Here is a 26003-nt window from a genome sequence, read left to right on the forward strand (position 1 = left end):
TGACACAGGTCAGTGACCAGAATGGTCCCTTTAACTCCGTGAGTGTCTTAGGCCGTTACGCTCGTTTGTCCCTTTTTGGTGAGAAAATCGAATCTCTTTTACACGGGACGGGATCTTGTGCGATTTCGGAAATGAATGGAAATGAATGGGAAAATGTAAATAAATTTATCCTTCACCATAAATCAAAATTTATTCAGATCATAACGCGTTTACAAAAAAAATGTTTTTATTGTGTGTTGTGAATGTGTAATTTCGCGGGTGTTACAATAGTACGGAGGACATCAGCCAGGAATAATTAAAAGGAGTTTTAAGGTAGCTAAATCCTGGCTGGATTTTACAATGCTTTGGTGGATTTTTCTTATTTAGTCTGTAAGGAAAGGATTTAAAAGATTAGATTAAGGAGGGAATAAAGATCAAGGGTCATCGAATTGGATGGTGGATGGAGGAAATTTCCTTAGCAGGGCTTGGATGGGAACGGCGAGCGGTAAATGTCCAGGGAGGTACCAAGGAATTATCGAGTCAGGAGGGACAGTAGTTAAATAATGAAGGAATTCTTCGTGGTCCACATCACCGGGACCCACGCAAATAGATCCTTATGGAATGGGGAAATCGAGGAGGGGATATAAAGTAACTTAGTTGGTCATGATGGGAAGGTTCAGGTGTGGATTGGGGAGAGGATGTTCCGACGGGGACTCTGAGGGAAAGTCAAAAGGATGGGAGCTCTCGTCAAGGTCGGGAGGATATCTTGCGAAATCCTCCGGATCCTCGAGAAACTCTGAGGACTCTGAGGAGGTGGAAGGGGATAAAGGATCGGAGGGTAATTACAAGTATGAGAGACGGAGATCGCGACTCGAATAAAGGTGAGGGAGAAGGGGAGGGAGAAGGTTCGGGTAAAATCGGGGTAGGAGATCGCTGAGGTGACGCAGAGAATAGTGGTGGACTCGGGACAAGTGTGCCGGGGAAGGAAGGGGAAGGCGTTAGAGAAGAGATAGGGGAGTAACTAGGTACAGAGATCGAGGGGGTTTTGCTGAGTGAATGTGTGTTAGTGTCACGGTGTGTGTTGTCAATGGGCGAGAGGTTACTAATACTATTCGATCTATCGTGATGGGGGAATTCCGGCGTGGCTTGAGGCTGTTCCCCCTTAGAGTGCTTGTTCTGGCGATTCCGCCACCGCAATGCAGCCCGGCGTTTACCGTGAGGCACTAATGATAATTTCACGGTCAAGTAATTTATGAATTCGCAAATATAACCCTTCCTAATTCTATCTCTATTGTCATTGGGAGAAGATTATTCAAGGTTAGACAAAATAATAATTAGTCCCAAAAAAATTTTACTTCTACTTTTATTTAGATTGTATAGTTAAGAGAGTATTAACATATAGAAAATAAAAGAAATAACATAGTTCGAAAATGGATTCGAAAATAGTTGGAATTTTGAAGGAGTCGAAAGAGGAATCGGCTCTCGAAGATTTAATTAAGATTAGGAATTACTTGTGAACTGTGTTATAGAGATTCTAGATGAACAAGGAGTTGTTCGTGAATCGCCTTGCGGAGATTTTCGACGAACAGGGAATTGTTCGTGAACGGCCTTCCGCAGATTCTCGACGAACAAGGAATTGTTCGTGAACCGTCTTACGGAGATTCTCGACGAACAAGGAATTATTCGTGAACCGCCTTGCGGAGATTCTCGACGAACAGGGAATTGTGTAAAGGTGGATTAAGGAAAAGGAATGAGCCAGAGAAGAAAGTTTAAATAGTTGATTTAAAGAAATGAAGATGAAATGAAGATAATTATTTTATTTGTTGATTTAGGTAAAAATAAAAAAAGATATCTTTCCCAATGACAACTTAATCGTAGAAGGTTAAAGGGAGTATAATCAGATGAGACTTACTAATTATTGAGTGCGTCGACAAATGAAAATTTCTGGTTCAGGCCGGAGCGTGAGTTTGCAGGGCAACAACTGGTTGCCCGTGAACTGTAACGTCTGCAGCAGCCCAGGGATCACACTCACTTCAAATTCACTTCAAATTCACTATTTTGATTTCCCCTTTTTTTTTAATATTGCGTATTGAACTGGCGGTAAAAGAAATTCGGATAGCAAACGATAGCAGGCGGAAAAGTCTTGAGAACTAACTGTGCGCGGAGAAGAGTAAGCAGAAAAATCCTGAGTCTAATTGTGTGTCCGGGCTTTCGGCTCGTGAATTTTAAAGTTTTTGCTCCTCCTCCCTTCTGGATGGTGGAAATCTTTGAAAATCGAATCAAATGATTTCTATTACTCCCTTCTTAGGGCCAAAAAGTTAGAGTTTCAGTAAGAGAGGAGTGTCTTAAGGTTTTAATTGGTTAAGCCCTTTTGCGCGAGATTTAGTTCCATGTAGAGAGTGGGAGCGAGGAGCTGATTATCTTATCACTTAATGATTTGACGATTGAGAATGGCCTATCGAACGAGCGCACGTGCAATATTAATTTCTGAGGTTTGTTTTATGTTTACCTTTGGTCAATTTCTCGAGGACCACAGGCTCTTTGTTTAATATCTCTAAGATGAACCAAGTTATAACCATAGATACGGGTGGTTCGAATTTCTTATACTTACGAGTCTCATAATTCAAAAGTTTGTTTAGATTTTCCTTAGCGCTATTTCGATTGGCCACTCTCAGTGTTTGGGCTAACTATTTATTTAAGCGAGTTAGGTTCCGTTTCCATATTTCAAATTCGAGCCTATCTTTAATTACTTCTAAGGTAGCGTTTCGATGAAAGAAAAGAATCGTGAAGTCCACCGGACGTAACATTATCAATGAAAAAGTTTGACTAGATTAAGCTTAAGATTAAGATTAAACTGCATTCACAAAAAATATTGACACATGTATGGAAAATGAATTCTACATATATTCTTTTATATTCTAATATATTTCATTTTTTCATAATACAATATTAACATTGCACTTTTAATTTTATAATATCTACAATAACTACAATGTGTACAATATCACAATATCCTCATAGAAAAAAAATTAAAAAATTATTTATGTATTATTTTAAAATATGTATATTATATATCCTAAATTTTCTTTGTACGAACGCAGGTTTACTTTTACAATTCCATTCAATTATCATTATGAGGATCTCTATTACCAGTATGAGGATTACATTTCTCAGTCGAAGGCAAATATATATATGGTTACGGTAATTGCGTTACAATCATACCAATAGTATGTTTAATTTTTTTCTTTATTTCAAGTTTAATCCTCACGATGTTAAGTCTATCCTGTATATAACAGATATCGTCAGAGAGAAGACTGAGAGATGTCATGGCCTGCTTTTAGGTGATCCCTGAAGGCGATACTCCTTCTATGGACATTGAAAACGTGGACATGAACTACAAAGCCAATGCCCATGAATTTTCTTAGAAAGTAATATATAATTGTGCACAATTTCTGGTTTTTTCATTGCTATGTGCACGAAATGTCGGTAGCACCAGTGCTGCTATAACAAGATACTTCTGTATGTAAAATTGATAGTAAATAAATTATTTAATCGCGAAAGATACTTTAATATTTAAAGATAAAATAAATATTTTTCTATATTCATTTCATATTTATATCTTTTTATTAATAAAAACACAAAATGTCTGCTGTGGAGATTAAAAACATTTTTAACCGTTATTTCTATAAATCTTCTTAATTAGCAGTAATTTGATCTTGTATTTATCAATCATTTATTTTAATTATTTAAAAAATTTAAATTATTAATACATGTATAGAATTTGTCAAATTTTCACTGATTTTTCTGAATTTTTATAATTAAAACTCGAAAAATATAGATGTTGCAAAATATTTTAAGTCTTTCTTTATATAAAATATAAAGAATTCGTATGTTCTATTCTTAATATAGTAACATTATTTTATATATTTTATTATAATTTTCATACCATATAATATTTTTATGCTTAATACCTTATATATACAATGTACTAAATTAAAATTTAAATATAATCTATAAAATTATATTACTATTAATAAATAGGTTGTATGCATTTGTCTTTTAGTTTCTAATTATTTCCAATNAGGTGGTCATCGTATCCCCGCACTATGACGTGTCTTCGGGGGAAATTTTTTCTCGCCGGTGCGTGCAGTTCATTTACCAACTGCCGTTTCTCTAAACTATGTTGTTTCTTCGCTTCCTCGATTATTCCCAATCGTCGATCCATCGTTGTTTTGATTCGTCGATCAAATAAACGATACGTATCACCATGCGTTTTATTATTCGTTGTCACTCTTTAGCCGTTCACTGCCGTTCGATAGCCGTTCAATAGCCGTTGCTGATCCGTTCGTAGCCGTTCGACAGCCGTTCAATAGCCGTTGCTGACCCGTTCGTAGTCGTTCAATAGCCGTTCAATAGCCGTTCGTAGCCGTTCAATAGCCGTTCGATAGCCGTTCAATAGCCGTTCAATAGCCGTGCAATAGCCGTTCTGACCCGTTCGAGGTCGTTTCCTCTTCGATCGCTGTCACTCATTGTAGTTCGATAATCCTTCGTAGCCGCTCGATAAGTCTTTGTAGATGTTTAATAATTGTACAATAGCTGCTCCTAAACTGTTCGCTACAGCTCATTATAGATTGATAGCCGTTTCTGAATTAGTGTTAATCGCACGTCGAAGTTCGTTTATCGCAATCTGCAAAGCTCGCATATCCTTCTCGAACGCAATCAGTTTCTCATCTGATTCTTTCTGTTGATTCTTCAACGTTTTAACATATTGTTCCACATACAGTTTGTTGACTGCATCGGTATCAGCCTCAGGTGCGCTACACGACGAATCTTGCGCGACCTCGCGTCATAGTCTGTAGCGACGCGACACAGAGCGTTTCGACACAGTATATACAGTAGCGCAACTCCCCTGTCGGCACCTTTGAAGTTTGTGTAGCATAAAATGAAATGCGCATGCGTGAAGTCAGCGAGTATACCAGTACTGCCATCTGTACTTTCCTCTCACTCTCTCTTTTGATTTTCGTTCTCTTTCTAACACATTATAATATAAATATAAATTAAATTCAATAAAACTTGAACATATATATATAAAAAAATTGTGAAAAATATAATACAAAATATATAATGCAAATATATATAAAAAATAGTATATATGACATGATGTGAATATTAATTAACCATTTTATATATCATATATAACTGATAGAAAAGAATGAAAAGATATATACTCATAATACTCATATAATTTATAATATATTTACATATTAATACTTACATATATAATTTTTAATATATTTATAATATTAATTGTACATACATATATTCTATATATATATTCAAAAACTTAAAATGAAAAAAAACATTTAGAAATATATGTGTATATTTGTTAATAATATATATTATTAACAAATATATATTTCTTGTTTCTTTCTTCATTTTGATCATAAATATATATATTTTATATAATAAACTTTAAGTGATTGTAGTTTTAATCTAAATATTTTTTTTTTAATTTTAAGTTTTTGAAAAAAAATATATATATATATAGAATATATGTATGTACAATTAATATATAAATATATTAAAAATTATATATATAAGTATTAATATGTAAATATATTATAAATTATATAATGAGTATTATGAGTATATATCTTTTCATTCTTTTCTGCTATCAGTTATATGTGACATATAAAATGGTTAATTAATATTCACATCATGTCATATATATTATTTTTTATATATGTTTGCATTATATATTTTATATTATATTTTCACGATTTCTTATGTACATATATTCAAGTTTTATTGAATTTAATTTATATTACATATTATAATGTGTTAGAAAGAGAACGAAAACCAAAGGAGAGAGTGAGAGGGAAGTGCAGATGGCAGTACTGGTATACTCGCTGACTTTACGCATGCGCATTTCATTTTATGCTACACAAAATCGGGAGAGTTGCGCTACTGTATATACTGTGGTTTCGACGCAAGTAACTTGTCACCAATTTACTCCAATGATCGCTTATGCAGATTTCTTCATTTCTCCATTCGAATAATCCAAATTTGTTGATAGGCATTTTTTTTTTCGATGTGAGTAACGTCGATCGACTGATTAGTTTTGTCGAGACAACGTTTAATTTATAATAAGGCCAGCTTCGCGAAGTTCCTCTATGATCGACAGGATCTCGTTGTCGTGAGCGTTGGCCAGCTCGGCGCGAAGCGTCGAGCAATCGTAGGCGATCCACTAGCTCGTTGGGATCGTCCCAGTGCACGTAATCGATCTTATTGTCGGTTAGCGTCATCGCGCGAGGCGTGAATACTCCCGTTCCCGTTTTTTTCTTTTTCGATTCGATCGACATCAACGGTGCGATTATTTGTTTATACTTGTATCCCTTGTTGCTCTTTAATTGATCTTGCGCATCATATTGACGTTTATGCGCACTCGTCGCCATCAATATGCTCTTATATTTTTGCACATCGTCCTCAGTGTATATGACGTTGTCGGGAATTCTCTTGAAAATCAACTCGTATAATCCTGGTGTACCAATATACCTCACTTTGTCTATGATTATAGAGTCAATGTCGAATCGTTTGTTACCGAGACGCATCCATTCTCGTCGAAATAGACGCCGTACACGTGATCGATCGTGTTTTTTCTTTCGTCACCGCTAAGAAGAGCACCTATGTATTTTTGTCCCAGTGATCCCAAGTGTTCTCGTAACACTTCTTGACCTTCCGACGTTTGTAATCTGTTTCGAACGGATGTTTCGAGCGGGTTACCCGTGGTTTCGAAAACTTCCTCTTGAAACAGGTTTTTTTGGGATTTTTCGAGAACTTCTTCGATCTCATCAAGTAATTTGGGTATCCTGGATTGTACGGTTCTCGTTGTCCCGGACGGTGTGGAGGTTATTAGCGGTGTAGAGGTTAGCAGCGGTTCATCCAATGTACGCGGCGTCAATAAACGTTTAGCCTTCAATCGTTTCCTCTTTTTCAGTGTCGCATCCTCCTCCTCCTTCTTCTCCTCCTCTTTCTCCTTATACTGCTTGATGGATAATGTTTTAATTATAGTGTCAGCGTTACTCTCCGGCTCATTTTTCATCGCGATAAAGCTAGAGTTGTCGGCGATTTTTGTAGTGGCTCGATAATAGGTCTAAAATGGGTCATATCGTCGTCGATCTTACCGGTCTTTAAAGCGCGATGTTTCTTGCGAATCGATTCGCTCGTTTTCACAATCTCCTTCGCAATCTTTTCACGCTCACGAATATTATCGCTTTCAGCCATGTTGACGGAATGTCAAGCGTTTCACCCTTCTCGACAAAATGTTGGCAGCGACTAATCGTTTTGCGGTATCGCGAACACGTTAATCCTTTTAATCCTTTTCTGTATCGCCAGTTCATAAGCGAGCTGTCCTTATCTATCACTAGGAATCCATACTTTTGTTGCCAACAAGTACAACATAATTCACTGAAATCCTCGTACGACATGTCGGTATTCACATGATCGTTGTACACGTGTTTCAAGTTGGTACCATCCTGTTTAAACAAGATCAGCAGGTTCGCGTTGTCGCGTATAAGATGTTTTGGTATTCTCGCGTACGTCTGACAAAGATAGAAGCAGTCGACGTTCGAGTGACGACCCATTGAGAAGTACTCTCTTATCGTATCTTGCTTGTCGCACGCCACGTCATCGAAGACGAAAATCGAGTTTGGATGTGCCTCGCTCGGTGGAATGACGTCACTGTTATTCGAGAACGTAAAATAGCCGATTTCGTCGATCGGCGTCAACAAATTCTCCAGATATTGATATTTTGGCTGTTGCAATGACTTCGAATACACGTACACATTCTCGAAACGTACACTGTGCGGACTTTCCAGTAGACTTATCAGAACGTTGGTTTTACCACAATTCGAGGGTCCGCATATGATCGCGCGTATAGTAGTCGGTAGCATCGTACCGTGCCTGCGCATCTCCGCGTTGTCCCCCATTAATCGTAATCTGCTATCGCAATTTCTCACGTAAATCGTCAAAGATTGTCGTACGAATCTCATTTTTTTCAACACTGTTGATTGGATCGAACGCCTGCCTATTTATAGGTGCGCGAAATCACGAGTCGCTCAGTAGAGAAAAAATGTTCATTCTGCTATCAAGTCCTTCCGACATTTGCGATTTGAGCGTCGAACAGCTACAATTTGTGTCGAAAGCAGTTCTGTTGCGAATGTGCGGTGATCACGTTCACTACGTGTGGGACAAGCTTCCAGAATATATAAAGGCGGATCCGGAGGTTCAGACGTATCGTCGCTGTTACAAACACTACAATCAGCCGTGGCAGGAAACGCACATCGACGGTCCGGCGCCATTGATAAAGAATTGCAGCGAATGTCAACGAAAATAGGTAGAGGCTTATTAAATCACGCGATAAACGCACTTCCGATCGAATTACATATTCCCGGCTATCAGTTTTGCGGGCCAGATGCACGGTTGGAGAAGCGATTAGCCAGAGATGATCGAGGTATAAATCCATTGGACGCTGCGTGTCGCGAACACGATATAGCATACTCTCGAAGCAACGATCTCACCGAGAGACACGCTGCGGATAGGATACTCGCCGAGAAAGCGCGGAATCGCATCGTTGCGAGAGATTCGACTCTCGGTGAGAGAGCCGCCGCTACAGCTGTCTGGACAGCAATGAAAGCTAAGACGAAGCTCGGTATGGGTCTGAAGACAACGAAGACGAAGAAAAGAACGGTAAAGAAACGGATACTTCCGGTAGCGAAATGCGGCGGCATATTGCCGATTCTACCAATGTTGGGAGCGCTCGGATCCCTGATCGGTGGAGCGACTGGTGTAGCAAAGGTGGTGAACGACAGAAAAGCCGCGCAACGTCAGTTGCAGGAGATGCTACGTCACAATCACGCCATGGAAGGTCGTGGATTATATCTCGCTCCTTACAAACACGGACGAGGAGCCTCACCGAGAAAAAAAAAACCGTCAAAGAGACGCTAAAAATGCCGCAGAGTGCAACTACCAACGTACAATTGCTGCAAAACGTATGCGCATTCCATATTTTAGAGGTGTTTTCATGCGCAACTCTTTACCTATCGGTTGTATTTATCAAAACGAGAGTGGCATCGTAAATTTGGATAGCGTCGAAGGATCAAGTACTCATTGGGTAGCGTACGCAAAGAGGGGAAATCGCGTTATATATTTCGACAGTTTCGGCAATCTTCGACCACCGAATGAACTGGTGCGATATTTTGGACGAAACGTAACGAAGATACAGTACAATTACACACCTGTTCAAACTTACGATCAGAGCATCTGTGGACAATTGTGCTTGCAGTTTCTTCGAACGGTCGATGCGTGCGAATTTAAAGACTGATATTGCGCTATTTAACTCAGTATTCGTTAAACAGTTTTGCCGACATGTCTATGACATTCATGTTGAATGGGAAGAGTAGCGTTCTCACGGCAAACTTCTTTCCCGCCGTAGATTTGGGCGACGATGCATACGAACTCGGTCTAACGGATTTTGAAACTTATCACACAATACCGAATGTGAATTCCTCGAATAATAAATTTTACTTTGGCAAAGACGACGCGGAAATTACGATTCCCGAGGGATCGTACGAGTTGCGAGATATACATGAATTTTTGAAACGTGCAATTTCACGACAACATCGCGATATGAAACACATTGACGACGGTGTCAATGAAGATGACGAATATCCGATAGTGTTCCGCACTAATTACAATACGAAACACATTGACGACGGTGTCAATGAAGATGACGAATATCCGATAGTGTTCCGCACTAATTACAATACGATGAGGAGCGAGATCAAATGCGCATACAGATTAAACTTTAACAAACCCGGCAACATTGGATCGCTGCTAGGATTCTCGAATCGTATTCTCGAGTCGGGAAAATGGTACGAATCGAACATGCCGATTAACATTATCAACGTTAATGTTATCCGCGTAGAATGTAACGTGACCGCGGGCGCGTACAACAACGGCAAACTCGTTCATACGATACATGAATTTTCACCGAGGGTACCGCCGGGATATAAGATATCGGAAACGCCAGCGCAGATCATTTACCTGCCGATCATCGCGCGGAGCATTACGGATTTAACGTTACGCGTTGTCGACCAAAACGGACGATTGCTCGATTTTCGAGGAGAAGAGATCACCGTAAGATTGCACGTACGACGGTTGCAGCGATAACGTACGTATGCGACGTATGAGATGCTCGTGTTGAACGGATCGAAAGACGTGAGAGATAACACAATCTTTATGAAATCAGTGACACCAACAACAACAACAACAACATCGACGTTCGCTAATATCCAATCATCCGAGAAAAAGAAACTCAACACATCGAACGTTGCGTTTTTGCAATCTTTGGGATTCGCGATGCGAAACAGCTGAACGATGACCGACATCCTCAACATCGGTGACGAACCTATCTTTGACGATCGTATCGTCAAGATCGAGACTCACACGTACAACCCGTTCGCCAATACAACGTTCGGACACAATGACGAGATAAGAATACCCATACAACAACAGGATCTGTATACGCTGCCGCATGAGAGTTTCCTATACATCGAGGGAAAACTAACAAAAAACAAACCACAAGCTGGAGGAGAAAATGAAGTGTTACTGGGAAAAAAATGCGTCGCATTCATGTTCGATGAGATTCGATGCGAACTCGACGGTGTTGAGATTGATCGCAATAGAAACGTAGGAATAACTACTATGCTCAAAAATTATGCAACAGCATCAACCGATAGACACATGATTTTGAAAAATGCCGGCTGGGAGACGTCTACCTACACGCATGGACATTTCAATTTTTGCGTACCGCTCTACATGTTGCTGGGATTTTGCGAGGATTACAGACGCGTGGTGATTAACGCTCGTCACGAATTGATCTTGATACGATCGCGCAACGACAACAATTGTCTGCTTGGAAGTTCGGTGCAGGAGCCTGTGATCGACATATTCAAGATACAATGGCGAATGCCTCACGTGTTGTTGAGCGAAATCAAAAAGTTGTCGATGCTGCGTGCTCTGGAAAGCGGACGATATCTCAGCATGGCTTTTCGCTCGTGGGATCTGTACGGACGAGTATCCGCTATTGCAGTTTACAACCAAGCATTCGTGGGCCATTAAGACTGCGACTCAGCTGGAGAAACCACGATACGTTATCTTCGCTCTGCAGACAGGTCGGAAGAATGACATGTCTAAGGATGTGGGTGCATTCGACGACTGCAATTTGATCAACGTGAAACTCTATCTGAATTCGGAATATTATCCGTACGACGATATGAATCTGGATTTCGAAAAAAGTAGATATGCCATTCTGTATGAAACATACGCACGCTTCTGCAAGAATTATTACGGACACGAGTATCTCGAGCCGAGTCTCACCGCCCTGAAGTTTCTACAACACGGTCCGTTCATGATTATCGATTGTTCTCGACAAAACGAATCGGTCAAGAGCGCGACCGTGGATGTGAGATTGGAATTCGAGTGTAAGGAGAACGTGCCGCCGAATACCACTGCGTACTGTTTCATCATACACGATCGCATGATCCAGTACAATCCGTTGACCAACGTTGTACGCAAACTCACCTAGGCGACACAAGAGAGAGGGGGAAGAGGAGCATGATATAAATCGAAGTCTTGCGAGATGGTTTTAGAGTTTTGTCATTCCTCTCGACTGGCGTATCGAAGAGAGATCTCATCATGTCCGTACCAACGTTTGTGGATCTGCAAGGATTTATCGTTGGGAAAAATTTTGTCGTGAAGGAAGCGGCAGTCTTGAGAAAGGGATACGTTCTATCGCATTATTTTTTCGCAAGTCCCGTACCGTGGAGCGTGCTTACAAAATCTGAGCGATGTCAAGTCTCATGGCTGATTAGAAATCATCATGGATTACAATGGGAAGACGGAAACGTTCCGTATGGTTTGGCTCAGCGTGTAATTACAACAGCTGTCGTTGGTACGATGCACGAAGAAGAAGAAGGAGAAGAATCATCTGTCATATAGGACTTGAAAAGCGAAAATGGTTGACCGATATACTAGACGATGCGAGGAATGGCTATATTATTGAAACCTTGGATGCAGATTACGAAGATATTGATGCTTTAAATAAATTAGATATTATCAATAGTATGCGATGTGGAAAACATGTTAAGAATTGCGCATTACAAAATGTATTTAAAATATTTAACTGGTGGTCGCAACGCCAGAAAGAATTGCAAGAAAATAAAACAAATATGTAAACATTAATATGTGTTTTATCTCTTATTTCCCCCCTCTCTAGACCTTTCCTTGCGTTTCTAAAAATATTTTATCTGAGCGTTATTTCACCCTTCTCCTAAAATTCAAAGCGTTAGAAGCATTGATCCCCCTACCACATTATATTTTTGGAAGATGAGCGTCACGTATACCCGGTTAATTCCTGTACGATCAGTCTCGCGTTAACCGCTCGTGGTTCACTTTTCATAACCTTCAAAGAAATGTACTACGTCGAAAGAAGCAGTAGCGGCAGCGACGTCAGAAGACGCGTGAATAATAATTACGTGCCGAGTCGTAATAAAACTTCATCGTTTGAGAACAAATGTGATGAGTAAGTTTCATTTAACTTTTTTCTATTTTTATAATTTTATTATTATTACTATTATTTAATTTTAATTTTTCTATAGTATTTCGTTGGAGCGTCGTGCAACTCGTATACTAGGTAGACGATACGCATTGACAGCTACGGAATTCAAATTTCTCGAATTTGGTATCAACGTGGGTCCACCGAGTTACGTGGAGATTGCAATAGGAGATCATCGAGGAAAGGAACTGATATTATCTCTCGAAACGTGGAAAGGACTCTACGAGCAACGTTGCAATATTCAAAATTTACTTCGGAACGACTCTAAAGATGACTACAATTTCATAAGCGTTGGACCACTAACAGTGAGAGTTCGTACGATTAACGACGTTAAACTCATAAGTCTCGAATCTTCGGATGTACGCATGATGATGGTCGAATCGACGTTACATCGTATGTTCGATCTCGATCAATACATAGATGTAACTTTTGATCGATTAGATAAAATTATCCAAACAGTTGATGTTAAAACGCAATTCTGCAATATCGCATCCACTGTAACGGATCCGAAAGAAGTATCATATGTAATACGCGAGAGTGATGTTTTCAACAAGCATCAACTCGTCGATTGCGAGCTGGCAGCTTTAGCTCTTAATTCTTAACATGTAAGACAAAAATTATATTTGTATACTAAATATATAAGCAGAATAAATAGTTATAAATCTATATTATGGTGTACTTTCTTTGCGTTTTGGCGTGCTCTCCCGTCCCAGCTTTCATGCATAGCTCCTTGCGAGAGAATTATCATGAGAGAGTAAACACTAGGAAAGAAAGAGACAGAAGGAGTGATACGACGCACGTGAGAGAAGAGATATCACGCAATAAAAATATTTTTGATAATTTAGTATAATTTTTTAATAGTTTTCTTATAATTTAGTAATAAATGGAGCAATGAAATGAGAGGGAGAGAGAGGAATTTGGAAAATAAATCAGATTTTTTATATTAATTAATTAACTTTTAATAAAATAAAATGTGTATTATATACATAGTGTGCAAAAGAATTTAAAATATACAAAATATAAATGTGTAAAAGATAATGTACGAACAAAATTTAAAAGAATTTAAAATACACAATATATACAATTATATAATATATATAATACAATTATAAAAGTATAAAAAAGAATACAAAATATAAATGATTAATATATAATTGAATAATATAATATAATAGAAGGGCGATGGCGACGACGATATGGTGATAGTGGTGGTGGTGATGGTGGTGGTGTCGATGAGAGGCGATGGTGGGGCGGCCGGTGGAAGAGTGGTGACTCTTTCTGCACATAAAAAAAAATTTATTAATTATTTGAATAATTTGAAAATAAATACACATGTGACCTACCTCCAGTTATTGATCAGCATCCATATCAGAATTCGAATCAGAATCATAACTGATCATATATTCAAGATAGTCATGCTGATGGATTCCTCGCATCCTTTCGGAACACGCTTCTCGATTTCCACCTGGCAAGCAGCAATCTCGGCAAATGGCTGCCTCTAATTTGTTCCTCTTTCTAATCCGTATATCCGTCTTTCTAATCTTTATATACGATTTTAGATGGGAGGTCGCGATTGGAGAATTTCTTCCGCCAAGTTCGCGATTTCTTAAATATTCCACCACCGACATGTTCATTAATTTTTTATTCCGTTGCTCGCACACTTTAGTCTTATTCAATGTTTTTTTTTCACAACGTGCATTGTGGACACATATTGCACGGAAATGTTAGATATAATGGATCTCTGCAATTGGAACAGTATCGTCCATTCGTTGCATCCATTGTCTGAATTACATGTTTTCGTACGGCATACATCACTTGGGCGTCTACACCTTGCAACGCAATCATGCAGGACGCACATACTGCTAAAGCGCCGCCAGTCGAGTAATAAACGAATATCGTGCAATATTTTTTTCGTCCGCTTAATGCATTAATTTCTGCAATAGATACTATTTTTGCTCTGACTAGTGCAGAGTCACTATCCTCACTGCAGTCACTAATACAGTCACTGTCGGACGACAACACGCGATCTTCGTCTTCGTTTTCCATTTTATATATTATCACACAATATATCACACTTTCTAACAGAACACTGTACTTTCTGACAGAACACTACTTTGCACTATACTTTTGCTATCGACGTGTCGATGCGCTTTCAAATCACGTACTATGATCTGATGCGCTTCAATCCTTATATTCGACTAACAAACTTTCAGAGATTGTCGGGGACAAAAATTTTTTTGCAAATGCGCTATTATATTACGTCGATACACAGATTGCTTGAAAAGGTTGGACCGAAATATCTCAAAAATATAAGTTTATGAAATAAAGTTATTAAAAATATATATATAAGGATATAAAAGGTTTTTTTTACAATATCCCATTTACAAAAAAAAATTTTTTGTCCCCGACAATCTCTGAAAGTTCGTTAGCTTACTCTGTATTGTTTATACGTCGAATGGAAAAAAACCTAGAATTTTTTATATTAGGGGGGGTGTACCGCGAGAGCACAAAGCAGCCGAACATCGGCGCTGATATGTAAACGGGGGGAGCGGGGGGAGACAAAGCAGTCGAACATTGACGCTGTTAACATTTTTCCTTAAAAAAATAAAATAAAAAATAAAATAAAAAATAAAATAAAAAATAAAATAAAAAATAAAATAAAAAATAAAATAAAATAAGATGATAAAAAATGATTTTTTGGGTTAGGCCCAAAATCATCTTCAAAAGAATACCGCCCTTTTTTCTTGTTTATGCATGTCATAAAACATCCAACACGTGCATCCCCCACCCCGCAACTCCGCGTGACGTCATACCCCCGCTCCGCTGAGATCCCCTCGCATCTCACCTCCCTTGAGAGGACCTGAGTTAGAACCCGCCTAGTACTAACTACTGACGTAGCACGGACACACACCAAACATAGTGTTTTATCGTGCTATCGAAAGTGGATATGACCCTGTAGTTCCAAGCGGCTGTAAAATGGATGTAGAGGCACCACTGTACGACCGAAAAGCTATCGTAAAGAAAACGGCCGGATGGTCGCTCTCAGGCTTCTCTCTTAGAATATATAGTAAAGGAAGGAGCATTTGTCCGAAAAAATGAAGTCAAAACCGAACAATGTAACACAAATGACATCACGTAATGGCGCTAAATTCAAATGCTCAATTAATAACTTTTTCAGTCGTATCTAGAATTCAGTAACAACATAATAGATATTAATTATATTTCTTTTATATGCCATTTCTTATATCAAATATTTTACTTGAGAAATTAACCTATAAACTTATAAAAATATTATCTTATATTACTTATAAATGATAAGACATAGGAAGACCATTATAATCAATACTTTTAGAATATCCGCAAACGCAGTAACAAACCATTTTTTTTATTTAATGAATTATTTGCTTATTAAAATTACTTATATATTGAATAGTTTTAATTGCACTACTACTACTTGCCATTACTTACTGTTACATACACACATCTTATATTCGTGAGATGACGTCAAATCCGCCATAATGAACAAAGTGTGACGTAGTCGGCATCATCCCCCACTCTTAAAAATCCGGCAAATGCTCCTTCCTTCACTTTTTATTCAATGCTCTGTATACAGCGATGCCATTTTAATTACATAATTCCCGTATTGTCGGCGTTGGTGTCTTCCTTCCTCTTATATGGTTGATAACCGGTGAGAACGTCCGCGTGATTTCTCATCATATATTAATCGCAGATAATCGTTATTTCTTTTAAAATATATTAAATCTATAATACATATATTTTATAAAAGATATTTTCGTTTTAAAGATATTTATATTTTTTATTCATATTTTTGATTTATTATTCATATTTACGATAAAATACTTTAAGGTAAAATAACCTTAAAATCATATATTTTAAAACTGTAGCTTATTGTGAGTTTTTAGATTTGTGAGATATAAATAAAAAATACTTAATTGTAACTCTTAATTATTATGAAACTTGTCATATACATAAAAACGCGCAACTTGAAATATCTATGCTTTCTGCAGATAAAAATTTGCAGATGTATAGAGGCACAAAACCCGCGTTTGTATTTGCCATACAGATAACATGTGTCACCGATTTTATTTTCGAAATAGCTCCCAAGAATAAACGATCGTAGACTATATATGTTCTATACTGTCTACAGATTTATGGGTGCAGAAAGCGTAGATTTTGGTTGTACTTTTTTGTAACAATGTAACATATATCAAATATTTTATTCTTTTTAATAGGAATAAACAAACATATTTTTATGTGAAATTCTTCTTTTGTTGCAGCGTTACCATAAGAAAGGAGAAGGAGAATAATAGAGAGAGAGAGAGAGAAAAATTTACGAGAGTCCACTCTCCTGCGGCATAATATTTCTCTGTGGAAAGCTCCACACACAAGTGGGACGTAAAACAAAAAGTATAATAAATTTTACCAATATTAAATGATAAAATTATAAAATATTAAATTATAATATTATTTTCTTCTTTTTATAATATATACTTTACAATATACTTTATAATATACTTTACATGCTTTCCTTCCAATTTACATATGCATGCTACACGTACATTATATATTTTATTCTTTTAGCAGCAATAGACAAGTGCAAACATATTCTTACGTGTAATTCTTCTGTTGGAGCGTTGCCACAAGAAAGGAGAAGGAGAATAACAGAGAGAGAGAGAGAAATATTTACGAGAGTCCACTCCCCTGCGGCATAATATTTCTCTGTGGGGAACTCGACACATAAGTGGGACGTAAAACAAAGAGTGTCCTAGTGAAAATCGAGAATAGAAACGGATAGAAAATTTTTTATTCATTTCTATCCACTTTCAATGTCATTTTCTGCATCGCTTTTTGACATTGATCTGAATAGACATTTGCTTTATCCATGTTAATATATATAAATGAATTAATTCATTCTGATTCTTAATTAAAAATTGATAGTTGTTTAACTAATGTCACCTAATCCTTTTATTGTAATAAGACATCTTTATCCTATTCAATTCCAAATAATGAATTAAAGTATATGTCTGTTAATTCATTCTAATTCTTAATTTGCGTTCAATAGTATTTTTTTAATGTAATTGAATTCTTATACTGTAATAGGATATATTTATCCTACTCAATTCCAAAAAATGAATTTAATGAAATTAAAAGAAATTTCTATTCTATTTATCTAATCATGAGTTTAACGTTTAAAATTACAAAATAATTAATAATTATAATAATAATTATAAATATAATAATAATAATAATAATAATAATAATAATAACAATAATAATAATAATAATAATATAATTAAAGTTCTTATTAATAATTTACATGTTAAACAGTACCGTACATATTATATCTAAGATATTTGGATTTTCAGTACAGTTTAATATAAATTTCTGACATTAAAGCAAATAAGCACGCTTTTCAAGCACGTAATTTTTCTCAAAATTTTTTAACATAACGAAATCGACTAAATTATTAAGTTTAATGCGATTGGTTGCAGACAATGGTCTTCCTGACTTAGAGCGATTTCTTACGCTACCAGTTTGTCTAAAACGTTCTATTGTTTTTAACACAGTGGACTTATTAATTCGACGGTTCGGATACGTATCATTAAATAATCGAACGACATCAGAGAACGATCTTTCGTTATCACCCCATCCACGCATCATGAGGATAGTGATTCTTTCACGTTCCGACAAGTCGCCAGCCATTTTTAAAACGTTTAATTTTAATTAATCGTACGTTGTATTTGGACGATAACAATTAATTTCTGCTTGCTCAAAGCTGAAGTTAGAAGGTGCTCGTTCTTTGATAGCTTTATACATTCTTAGTTGAATTTTAAATGCGAGTTAGACTGCATGTAGTGCGTCACATAGCGGTAAATGAAGGAACTAACGAGACGTTTCATACACGTTTTATGGAGCAATTTTTTGGCAATTTGACTTCAGCGAAATATGAGGATATGTTGAGGAATCGATCTTGCCTTAGTTAGCTGGATCACACACACAACAGATGCAAATCCGAGCGAGTAACCTCCATGTAGTACACCTTGGATAATGTTAATACCGGCGCTACTCTATCATTCAACCCTCATAACTCGCAAAGTACTTAATAAAAATGAACATTATTATAGTGTTTTGGAAAGCTCTTGAATTAAGCTATAAGAATATGCAATCAAATGTAGGGGGTGTCATTTAAAAAAGTCAATGTGACCTTGACCTGACCTTGACGACGCCATCCAAGGTCAAACTGATAGAATCAGTATATAGATCTTCTTAAACCCTACAACTTTTGTTGGAAACACTTTTCTGTAAAACGTATATTTTCCGAGATATTTAGGGGTTTCCACACTTTTGGTAGACCCTGTATATAAACATGTTTAAATAATGAACGTATGCGGACGTTTCGACTTGTTTTCAAGTCATCTTCAGCGCAAGAAATAGAAATGAGATTTAACATGAATGTGTGTTATTAACAGTGAAACGGATAATAAAAAAGCGATATAAATTCTCTGTCCAGTGCGATAAATTTAAAGTTGTTGTTAAAGTAAGGTGATCCATCACTAGTTAGCAAATTAGGAGGCCCACAATTAATATGATTCAATATTAGTCTCATGTTTGTATGGAAGTTAACTCAGGTCATGTAAAATAAGCTTATTAAACTCTAGTAAATGGAAAAGTCAAATTATAAGTCAATTATTAAAAGAACAAAAAAATTAACAAAAAATGAAATAAATCAGAAACAAGAATATTCAATGGAGACTGAATTAAATAAAATTAATTATTATGTCATTGTATTCCAACGATAAAATACCTCACAATGTCCTGAGTAACAGTTAAATATAATATCGTTAAAAATCTTAATTTAACAGTAGTCACCGGAGGTCGAACTATAAGTGATATAATAAAATACTTCCAACATCTTTTATTTGTTTCCATACATGACTTTTAAACTTTCGGCAGTTTATTTATCAAATCAATATAAATATCTGGTAAACATTCTGTATCAGTTTGAAGGTTTAAGCTATTTGTTTGTCTTTTAATAAAAAGCATCTCAGAAATAATTCTTTTATTATAAAATGTTTCCTTATCAAGAATTTTAACTTCATTCCATTTAAATTCATGGTTGTAATTTAATTTATGTTCCGTGATCACAGATTGGTTTCTGGTATTATAATTAATGTTTTTCCTATGTTCATTTATTCTGGTTATTAATTTTCTGCCAGTCTGTCCAACATACGACGCGTCACAATTGTCACATTCAATTTTGTATATGACATTCGTGTTAGCAAATTTTGGAATGGCGTCCTTATGTGCTTTAACAATGGAATTAAGTTTGTTAAGGCTGAAGTAAGATAATTTAGTATTGGTATCTTTCAGAATGTTTTCCAGTTTATTAGTTAAAAGGAGTAAGAAAGGAACAGTAAAATATGAAAAAGGTTCATTATCATTTTGAGAATTATTCGCTGTATCAGTAGTTTTATCTAAATAATTAGTAGTATTATTTAATTTATGTGTAATAGCAACTTCAAGAAAATTGATGGTATTGTTACGCGCGCGCCCGAGTCGTCACGGCCCTGCCGTTGTCCGGATCCCGTCGGCAAGAAGATTGTTTATAAACAACGACTGTCAGCTGAGTTCGGTTCCAGCTGTCTGGCTGCGCGGACGCGAATATGTATCGAGCCGCTAATTTTGGTGTATTACCGTTCTGTGTTACCGTTTGTGTTGCCCTGTGTTGTGCATTAAAGTTTCAAGTTCCTTTTAAAAGTGTCTATTTATTTTGCGCGACTCGCGAGCGGCCGATCTTTTCGTGCACGGCTTCGATATTTATCGAAGTCCTCGCCGCGGGTGTAACATTTTGGGGGCTCGTCCGGGATCGGACGGACGAAACGGATAATTGTGAGAAAGTGACCGACAAACGTGAAAGAGTGATGGCGACAATAGGAAGGAAAGGAGGAGGAGGGAGCAGTCTGAGCCGCCGTCGGAGGGGCGGGCGACGGAACCGCGGGCGCCGGAGGCAGCGGCGACGGAGACAGCGGCGACGGAATCTTCTGCTCTGCACATCGTCCTGCAGGAGATGCGGCGGATGCGCGAGGAGCAAGCGCGACGCGAGGAAGAGATCGCCGCGATGCTGCGCCGTCACGACGAAGAGATCCAGCTTCTACGCGGAAGCCGGCTACAGCCTTCACAGCTAAGTCCTTCCGAGTTTAGATCGGGGTCTCGGGGAAGTCGCGACGCGGAGATACGTAACAAGACCGGATTAAAGCCGGATACGTTCGATGGGACAGTTTCGTTGCGGGAATTTTTCTCGCAATTCTCCCTCATAGCGCGCGCGAACCATTGGGACGACGCGACGAAGACCGTGGTGTTAGCGTCGTGTTTGAGGGGAAAAGCGCGCTCTGTTTTGGAGTCAATGGAGGATTTAGAGAATTGTTCGTTCGAGGAATTAAAATCCAAGCTAGAATTGCGTTTTCGTGAGGGGCAATTGTCTCAGAATTGCTATACGCAATTCATGAATAGAAAACAGAAATTCGGGGAGGATTACGCGACTTTCGGCTCAGAGTTAGAGAAGCTTGCCTGTTTGGCCTACCCCGAATGCTCATACGCGGTGCGAGATAAAATTGCTTGCGCACAAATTGTTTCGTCGCTTCTCGACTGATTCGTGAGGAGGACTCTTCAGCTGAAAGGCATAACTTCCCTGAAACTGGCCGTAGAAAGGGCGAAGGCCATAAAAATAATTCAGGGGGAGAATTTTGAGAGGAAAAGGGATTTCGAAAGGCGCTTTGAGAAAGGGAAGGGGGACGCGCGAACTCATGAGAAGAAAAGTGAAAAAAACGGAAAGAAAAAGGGGAACGAAAGGGGAAACTGGAAAAAGTCTAACACGAAGGAATGTTGGCTTTGCGGGAAGACTGGACATTTCCGTGCAGAATGTCCTGATAATGTGAGAAACACGGTTTAGTTGCTCTCGGCGGGGGGAGAACAACTGGGAGGAGCGAAACCTTGCTGTATATAAATCGTATAGGGATAAATTCGGACTGTTTCAATTATAAAGGAAAATTGGACGATAGCGATTGTAATTTTAAGATAGATACGGGCCGATATTTCTATTCTTAATAGGAGGTTAGTTAGGAAAGGTAAGCAGAGATTTCCTGTAAAAAAGGGCACAATTAATTATCCTTCTGGGGAGGAGGTCCCCATCAATTTTAAAGTAAGAGCGACAGTGGCTCTGGGAAAATTCACTAAAGAAATTTCTCTGTATGTGCTGGAGATGAAAGAGGACTGCTTATTAGGCGTAGATTTTCTGAAGGAGGCTGGTTTCGAAAATGTTTTTGGGGAAGCTTTCGGTTTTTCGGAGTTCGTGGAAAAGCAGAATCTTGATTGCTCACGGATCCTAAATGTTTCCGAAAAAGTCTCTTCCATTTTGAAGGAACTTTACGCAAAGGATTCTGCGGACTTGGATAAGTCTCAGAAAGACGTTTTCGCGAGACTTTTATTCGAATATGAAGACATATTTTCCGAAAAGATCGTTGCTGGAAATTGCGATATTTTGTCTCATGTTATTAACCTAAAAGATTCTTCTCCCATAAAGCAGGTTCCTCGTCGTATTCCTATACAGATGCGGAGTGAAGTCGATAAAATAATTGAGGAAATGAAGGAACAGGGAGTCATTGAGGAGTCACAAAGCCCCTGGACCTTTCCCGTTGTTTTGGTTAAGAAAAAGGACGGAACGATAAGATTTTGTGTGGATTTTCGGAAACTAAACGAAGTAACTAAAAAAGACTTCTATCCCTTGCCAAAAATAGATGAAGTACTCGACCAACTTTCAGGTAATTCCTGGTTTTCCACTTTAGATCTTAAGAGCGGCTATTGGCAATTAAAAATTCATCCCGCGGACAGGGAAAAGACTGCCTTTTCTATCGGGCGTGGATTGTGGCAATTTACCTTTCGGACTGTGCAACGCCCCCGCTATTTTCGAACGTTTAATGGAAAAAGTTTTGCAAGGGTTACTGTTTAAAATTTGTCTGGTCTATTTGGACGATGTAATTATTTTCGGAAAGGACTTCCTTGAGATGACGGAAAATCTTAGACAAGTTTTCGCTTGGTTACGTTCCGTCAATTTGAAAGTAAACCAGAAGAAATGTATTCTTTACGCGAAGAAAGTAAAATACTTAGGGCACGTAGTTTCATCGGGAGGCGTTACCACAGATCCCGAAAAGACTTCCGCCGTGAGGGATTGGCCAATTCCACATACTAAGAAACAACTCCGAAGCTTTTTGGGGTTCTGTTCTTATTATCGAAAATTTGTCAAAGCATTTTCTTCCTTGGCTAAACCTTTGTATACCCTGACGGAGAATCAGGCTAAGTTTTCTTGGGATGAGCAATGTCAGAATGCTTTTTTGGAATTGAAACGAAACTTATCTTCTTCCCCTACATTAGTTTTTCCAAAGGGAGAGGGAGAATTTATTTTGGATACCGATGCTTCAAATATTGGAATTGGTGCAGTCCTATCACAGATCAGGAAGGGAAGGAAAGAATAATCGCTTATTTTAGCCGCGTATTAAGTAAGACCGAAAGGAACTATTGCGTTACACGCCGAGAACTTTTGGCGATAGTAGATTCTATAAAATTTTTCCGACATTACCTTCTAGGACGAAAATTTTTGATCCGAACGGATCACGTTTCTTTGAAATGGCTTCTGTCCTTCAGAGATTTAGAAGGGCAATTAGCACGTTGGCTGGAGAGACTCCAGCAATACGAATTTGAAATTATTTATCGGAAAGGCCGGATCCATAAAAACGCCGATGGACTTTCCAGACGGCATTGCGAATCTTCTGGCTGTGTGTACTGTTCCAAGGTCGAAAAGAAGAATTCGAGGGAGCTTCAAACATCCGTCGCTCGGATCCTTTTTACAAGAAACACTCTACAGAATTGGAAAAGAGAGCAATCCGAAGACCCGAGCCTCTCTCTGATTTACCATGGAAAGGAGACAGGCATACGCCCACTCCGTTCGGAGATACCCGATGGAGATGTTTCCGCCCGAATTTATTGATCCTATTGGGATGCAATAAGTTTGGAAAATGGAATTCTCTATAAGAAATGGGAAGCGCCAAATCTCAGATCAAGCATCTTTCAGCTTATTGTTCCTCGTAAGCAGGTTGATCGAATTTTAGAAGCGGCGCACGATTCTTCTTCTGGAGGACACTTTGGGGTCAATAAGACTTTGGATAAGATTCGCAAGCGGTTTTATTGGGCCACCTGTAAGCAGGATGTACAGGAGTGGTGTAGAACCTGCAAAGTACGTGTGTCAAATAAGGGCCCTTTAGGAAAAGGAAAGTCCCCGTTACAAATATATAACATAGGAGCTCCTTTTGAGAGACTACAGATGGATGTGCTAGGTCCTCTTCCTACTACCACCCGAGGAAACAGATATTTCTTTGTCATCGTAGACTGTTTCACCAAATGGGTGGAGGCTTTCCCTCTGAAGAATATCAAGGCGCAGACAGTGACGGAAGTCTTTGTCAACCAGATAGTTTCCAGACATGGAATCCCTCGGGAAATCCATACAGATCAAGGAAAGAACTTCGAATCTAAGTTGTTCGCGGAGTTGATGACTCTTCTTGGAATTAAAAAGACGAGGACGACTGCTTTACATCCTCAATCAGATGGACAGATCGAGCGTCAGCATTTGATCATCATTAATTATTTGTCCAAATTCATTTCAGAAAACCAAAGAGACCGGGATAGTTGGATTCCCATGTTTTTATTAGCATACAGATCTTCTAAACATGAAACCACTGGCTTTACTCCTGCCGAGCTGTATTTGGGTCATGATCTTAGATTGCCTTTGGATCTTCTATTGGGAAGTTCACCAAGGGAGGAATCTCAATCCGAAACTAACTTCGGTTCGAGTCTAAGAGAAAAATTGGATAGAATCCATTCCGAAGTTAGAGGGCGGATGGACATAAAATCTTGCCGAATGAAGAGCTGGTATGACCGCAATGCCAGGCAAATTCTTTTCCAAAAGGGAGAGAAGGTGTGATTCTATAATCCTCGAAGAATTAAGGGAAGAGCTCCCAAACTTCAGTCTAATTGGGAAGGTCCTTTTGAAGTAATGAAGAAGTTAAGCGATGTGGTGTTTTGTATACAAAAATCCGTTAGGCATAAGAGGAAGATCGTCCATGCTGATAGATTAGCTCCTTTTTCTGAGAGACGATAGAGTAGAGAGGGAAGTAGCTTGGAGCCCATGATAGGAATTAAGATATTGTTTTTAAGTTTGTTGTTAAGTTATTGTTTTTCTCAGTTTCTTGCGTTTTCTTGTTATTTTATGCTACAGGAGAGAGAGTGTTCTGAACGGACAAGAAAGCTGACACGAGTCGTAAGATGGAGATTTTACAACGAAAATTCCCAAGAGGAGACTGCCTCGCCCACGGTTTTTGAGCCGTGGTTTTCCCGTGGGCCGGAGGGCGAATGCCGAGGCAGGGACTTGGGGAGTCCTTTTGGGACGACAGGTCCACAGTAGATACCCCCCTCTTGTCCGAAGAAAGTCACGGGAGGAGAAGGACTGAAAAGGACTCGCGGGAACAGAAAGATGGCTGGAATGGGAGGCTGCCCTGGAGTCGGTTCTTGAGAGCCTGGCCAGCTCTCTGGAAGGAATCGATTGGAGCCTGCCCGGTGGATTGGGGCCTGATCGGAACGATGTTCGGTAACCGGGAGCAGCAGCTCAGGGAGAGCAGGATATCGTTCGGGATTCCCTGGAAGTCCACGATCGTCATCGAACCCCTTGCTGATTGTCGGGACGACAATCTTGAAGAGGAGGGGCAGTATTACGCGTGCGCCCGAGTCGTCACGGCCCTGCCGTTGTCCGGATCCCGTCGGCAAGAAGATTGTTTATAAACAACGACTGTCAGCTGAGTTCGGTTCCAGCTGTCTGGCTGCGCGGACGCGAATTTGTATCGAGCCGCTAATTTTGGTGTATTACCGTTCTGTGTTACCGTTTGTGTTGCCCTGTATTGTGCATTAAAGTTCCAAGTTCCTTTTAAAAGTGTCTATTTATTTTGCGCGACTCGCGAGCAGCCGATCTTTTCGTGCGCGGCTTCAATATTTATCGAAGTCCTCGCCGTGGGCGTAACAGTATTATTGTTTTCAACTTCAAGCGTGAACTGTAATCTAGAATTCATGGAGTTAAAAGTATTTAAAATATCGTCAATTCGTTCAGCTGGAACTACCGTGAAGATATCGTCAACAAATCTAAAATAAAGTGGCAATTTGAAATTAATAGTGTTTAAAGCTCTAGACTCAATATCTTGCATCACGATGTCGGCTATAATGGGTGACA

Source organism: Camponotus floridanus, unplaced genomic scaffold (genome assembly GCF_003227725.1).
Source record: "Camponotus floridanus strain SB8 unplaced genomic scaffold, Cflo_v7.5 scaffold106, whole genome shotgun sequence".
Lineage (NCBI taxonomy): Eukaryota > Metazoa > Arthropoda > Insecta > Hymenoptera > Formicidae > Camponotus > Camponotus floridanus.